We start from the raw sequence: 6,000 nt of genomic DNA, 5'->3' as shown, positions 1-6,000 counted from the left end.
CAGTTTGATCTTTTTATCCTTCCCACATAATAGACCTAGCTAAGAATGGATTGCGAGAGACCTTAGGTCTTCAATTTTACAATCTATATAATCTGAAATCCCTTCTTCTACTATAACACCAGCCGGTACTTGAGAAGAGGCATTATATTTCGACTTTCGTTGTATGAAATCCATAGAATTGACAGTTGCACTAGAACTATCATGCGATGCGGAAGCCATGATAAAATAGAAAACTTAAGAAATACCTTTTAGAAATCGAGAATTTAGGGCTTGCAAATTCCACTTCGCCTCACACTTCGTCGGTTGTTGAATCACCGCTTTGAGTTCTTCTCTTGACCGTTTGATATTTGCTTCTGAATCTTCTTTAGGGTTTTGATATTTCTTTGAATCGCAACACAAATCACTTTTCCTTCGCTCTGCACTTGAAAAACTTCTTCGCTTGAAAAATGATAGTGAGAAATGCTTTAAAAATTACTTTTATACATATTTCTCACCTACCGTAATAAATGCTCCACCATTAGGGCATAAACCTGAATTTTCCTGTTACTGTTTTCGGTCTTCTGCCAAATGACAGGTATCACATATCGGTTAAGGTCTTTTACTTGTGAAAACTGGGAGTTCGTAGTGTTTCACCGTTTTCTCCCCCTAAGCTTTTCTGATGCTTAGTTTGTCAGTTTTGTTATTTCCACACTAGGTGCAAAAACCGGTTCTTCTTGCAACACTGTTGGTTTCTTCTTCCAGGTTTTGTTCATATCTGCTTGAACAGTGTCAATATCGATATTTCCTTCCGGAGTGACCAGTATGTCATCCGATATGTTCTTTCCTGTTCTACAGAATCTCGCAATGTGACCCAGTTTGTTGCAATGATAGCAGACCATTCCAAGTGCTCTCCAAGGTCCATTATTCATGTTACCATTCTTCCTCCTGCATGTTGCAGCTGTGTGACCATGACCATGACAGATCAAACAGTTTTCTCTCCATCTGGTTGTCGCTTGATAGCCACCGCTTCTTGACTGATGATTAAAGGCATTAAACCGGTTGTGATTCCGGTTCGCAAAAGGTTCCAGACCAACTCCTTGAGTCCTCTGAGGATATTTTCCAGTGTTGTTTATAGCAGACCTGCATTCAGATGCTCTATGCTCGAACTTGTTGCATGCATAACAATTACCATTGAATCTATAGGATCTAGGCTTATCATTTAGAAAATAAGGAAAATTATTATAAGCCTTACTCCTACATACATTAGCAGTATGTCCTTCTTTAAGACAGTTAAAGCAAACAGGTTTGAACTTTTGCTTACCTTTATCCTTTGATATCGGTTGTTTCTTCGATGCTCCAACATTTGTAGCAGAGGTCTCACCTTCCTCATGACTGGAGTAACCAAGTCCATCAGTATTCTTGACAGGTTTGGCTGATTCAAGCTTTTGCTCTAGCTTAACAGTACTCTTGTGGAGCTTAGCAAGTATTTCCTTTGACTGAGAGAGTTCTTTGGAAATAGCAGCATTTGTTTCCATTAGGTTTGCATTCTCAGAGATGGCCATGTTCAGTTCACCTTGCATGTCTTCCTTTTCCACTTTGCTCGCATGGAGTTGAGCAGTTAGGGCACTGATCTCTTGCTTCAACTTGGAGATTTCATGATCTTTATCTTTTACCGGATCTTTAGCTTTCCTCCGGTTCTCAAGCTCTTGGCACATTCGAATAGTCAATCCTTCCAACTCCTTTCTCAGGTTGGAATTGGATTCATTCAGCTTTTCTACTTCTTGAATTAGGGCTTCCATGTTCGCTTCATCAAAAGAACTATTTTCAGATAGCTCCATCAGCTTTTCAGCATGTTCTCTCCTTTTTGCTTGAGAGGCCTTATATTTGACCATAAGATCAACATAGGCTTGCTCAGACTGAGTGAGTCGATGAGTAAGTTCCCTCATAGTATATTCCCCCATATCTCTTTCCAAGTGGTTAGACTTATAGAAAGGTAGGCTCTGATACCAATTGATGAATACTAAGAGGGGGGGTGAATTAGTATTCTGAAAATCACTGTACTTAAACACTTTGCTAGACTAACAGTAAACTGGTAAAACAGTTTAGCTGACAAACTGGTCAGCACACATGCAAACCAAATAGCAAATAATGCATTCACCCACAGAAGCACAAACACTATAATACAAGAGATTTTGACGTGGAAACCCAAATGGGAAAAACCACGGTGAGATGGAACTCACAAGTAACTATCTGCAGAATAGGAACCAGACTGGTTAAGGTCATGCAGTGTTCTTTACCAGAACAGATCCTGTTAGGAATCTCAATCTCTATTAGGAGATAAGTCCGATTAAAGACTACCTTGCTAGAGGATTTTAGATCCACGGATGTGAACCACCTTGTTAGAGGATTTACAAAAGGCTTTTGGGCCTACCCGGTTAAGGGCTTCAGACTTGTCGAAGATGTGAGTAATCAACAAGTGAGTGATCTAGCAAATAGCACAGATTGCTTGGTTAGATCCTTGATAGCTCGTTCCTAATGCATTCCAGCATTACTTCAGTCTTCAACACATTCACACTATCTCTAACTCATCAACCACCTTGAACCCTCGCAACAACATAAAACCCTAGACATGATGTCCTTATAAAGGAATCTGATTTCATGTCGGTCCAATAGGATTACATTACAATTTCCTAGGTTCAATGCATCTAGACATATTCTATAACACGACACAAAAATCACCGTTAAAGTGTCGGCGCCGTCAAACAATCGGTGGATGGTAACTCATCACAAAATGTTGGTTGGTAACTCATCACAGAGTATTACCGGTTCATACAAAATACCGGTTGCTGGTTTGACAAAAATGAAGACTGGGAAATATGTGTTCTGCCGCTTTGATCCTTCATATCGCTTGAGATCCTCGAACCGCTTGGGGTCAACATACCGCTTCTGATCGGTAAACACTTTCTGCAATACACCGATAGTCTAAAGACTATAATGCATCGTATCGGTTGGAACAAATGCAGGTTGAGCATAACTCATACATATAAAAGTGATCTCAATGCAAGTGTGTGTCTATCAATGACAATCACAACATAATCATCAAAAATGCCAACAATTTCCCCCTTTGGCATTGATGGCAACACTTAGGGAAATTTTGACATCTAAGTGTTTTACAACAAAAAAAAATATGCCATAATCAAAATTACTCCCCCTAAGCATATACACTATCCCTTTTGCAGAAAATACAATGTATACTACTTCTTAACAGAAATAACATGAACGTATACATCAAAACATTCAAAATTTATACTTCTCCCCCTTTGCCAACAATGACAAAAATAATATTGCAGACCAACCCCTGTTTCATTAGTATTAAAAGAATAAGAGTTTATGACAATAGAGAATAAAACTTGTCAAAAACTGATTTAAAGTCCTACAAAAATTGTTTCATAGATAAGGACCAGGACTCAAGTAGGGAGGTGGCCACTTCTTTCTCTGTCTGCATCTAGGAGACCTGTTCTTTCATGGCGTCAATTGTGCTCATCTCTTGAGTCACCGTTAAGGCATCCAGATTGAGATAGCATTTCTGAAGTATTTGTAGGCATGGGAGTAGAACCAGTTGTAGTTCCTACAAATCTCGAGTCCGACTGTTGATTTCCAACTCTATTTTGGCAAACTGAATATGAAACCGGTGAATGGTTTGCCCATAAGCTATAAAAGAGTCATATGGTGGCTTGAAGGTGCTTATGTATAATTGCATGTCAAATTGTAGCTTTTACTTCTGTACAAGCACATCATCACAGAAGAGATGGGGTTGGCAAATCTTACTCAGAAGTAGATTCCCCTCATCCAGAACATTCCTTATATCTTTTTGAGCTTTTTGCAGATCAGACCGAAGCTCATTTAGCTTCTTCACCAGGGCAATGTTGAGAGCCTTTTGATGCTCTTTCTTGGCATTTGCCTCTGCTACCTCTTCTAGGCTCTGCACCTGATCATCCACTATGGTGCATAGGAGTTTCAATTGTGCCAGTGATGAATCAGTATTGGGGAGGTTTGTGTCGGGTAACAAATCGGTAAGAGTGTCCACCATAGCTTGGATCACATCTTGCTCCTTGTTCCTCCTTATCGCTTCAAGGCATTCTTGAGAAACCTTAATTATCTGTAGAAGCTCCATTTCATTTGCAGACTGGAGGTCTATAGGACTGGTGAGGTCAGTCGGTTTGGCTTGACTACCGGTTGCCTTTGGAGTCTCCATCTGAGTGCTTTTTTTAGCTTCTTCTTTCTCTATAGCTCTTAACTTTTCCTCTTCTGTCTTTTTCTTTTCCTCTTCTTCTGTTTTCCTTTTCTCTTCTTCTTCGTCCTTTTTCTTCTGCTCCTCTTCATGTTGCTTCTTCTCCTCTTCCTTTTTCTTTTATTCATCTTTTCGCTTATTTTCTTCTTCATTCTTCTTCTCCTCTTCATCCTTCTTCTTTTCCTCTTCCTTCTTTCTCTTCTTCACTTCATCCTTCTTCTTTTCCTCTTCCTTCTTTCTCTTCTCCTCTTAATCCTTCTTCTTTTCCTCTTCCTTCTTTCTTTTCTCCTCTTCATCCTTCTTCTTTTCCTTCTCTGCTTCCTTTCTCTTCTCCTCTTTTTTGTCCTCCTCTACTTTCTTCTGCTTATCTACCTGTTCTGCCTACTTCTCCTATCCTGTTGCTTCTGATGATGTATCCTAAGCAACATCCTCTATATCCAGAGCATCGACATCAATAGTGTCTGTAGGTTTAGTAACTGGGTTTCCTTCATTATCAAACACTTCATCCGGTTTTGTTATTGTCGGTTCTTGCTCAGCCTTCTTGTTGGATTTAGCCACTTGATGCATCTTAAGAGCTTCTTGAGCAAGAGTATGTGTATTCTTGATCACTTCTTGACCCTTTCCTTCCAGTAACAGGAGTCTTCTTCTTCTCATGAAGAAGAGGCCTTTGTATTTATTCATAACTTCGAAAAGTTATGAATTGGATACATCAAGAAAATGTTGAGCAAATATTTTCTCCCTCATTTCCTGTTCCTTTTCTATGGCAATACACCATTTATTTTCTAAAGAATTGTACAAAGAATCCGGTGTCTCGGATCTAATTTCTAAAGGTGACCGATCATTAACACACAAATACTTAATGATTTCCTGTTCAACTACTTCCTTTTCATCATCATTGAAATCATCAAAACAATCAATTAAATCATTTAGCACTTTTCTCCTAATGTTCTTTATAGTTCTTTGACAATGTGTCAAAGGTTTGTAAGAAGAAATGTCAATATTTACTGGAGCAGATGATGTTGGTTCATTCTTTGTCTTTTTCTTTGTTTGCCTAGTCTTCTTCTTAAGCGGTTCTTCTGACACAGTTTCTTTTGAGTCAGGTGTATTTCTTTTTGTCTTCCACTTCCTCTCGAAGACTTTTGCAGGTGCCACTTCCAGTTTCTTCTTAACTGGTGATCGCTTGGTTACTTTGGGACTGGCTGCAGTAACTAGTGCCGATGCTAAAGTCACTGCCTTTCCTTTCTTTTCAGAGGGTTCTACAACCGGTGCAACCCTTTCCAAGTAGGTGTTGGTTCTCTTTGCCTTAGGATCAAGGGGTGAGGCGATTATGGTAGAAGCATACCCATCCAACATATCATACATCACCTCATAGCCCATAGGCTCCACTTCTTCCTATCTGGGCTCAACGGCCTCCATTATGCATTCATCCACATTGATGATAAAGCGGATATCCTCTTCATATTTATTGACAATGTCACCGGATATCCTTATCCTTTGGCTCATCTTGCGCCTGAGCTCATCAAAGTACTTGTTCGGAACTTCAGGGTAACCAGTTCCAACTGCTTGCAGGCTCTCTTTGATCTGCTTGGTAACCGGTTGGTCGGCAAACCATTGAATATCTCCAACTGCTGGGAAATAACCTTGGAAGTAGAAGAATAACCCTACCAGTAGTTGTCAAAACTTGAATCTTAGTGCATTATTCTATTTGATTGACTTAAGATTCAGCATAA

Source organism: Cryptomeria japonica, chromosome 3 (genome assembly GCF_030272615.1).
Source record: "Cryptomeria japonica chromosome 3, Sugi_1.0, whole genome shotgun sequence".
NCBI lineage: Eukaryota > Viridiplantae > Streptophyta > Pinopsida > Cupressales > Cupressaceae > Cryptomeria > Cryptomeria japonica.
The sequence above is the reverse complement of the archived record's forward strand: the minus strand, read 5'-3'. Positions refer to the sequence as shown.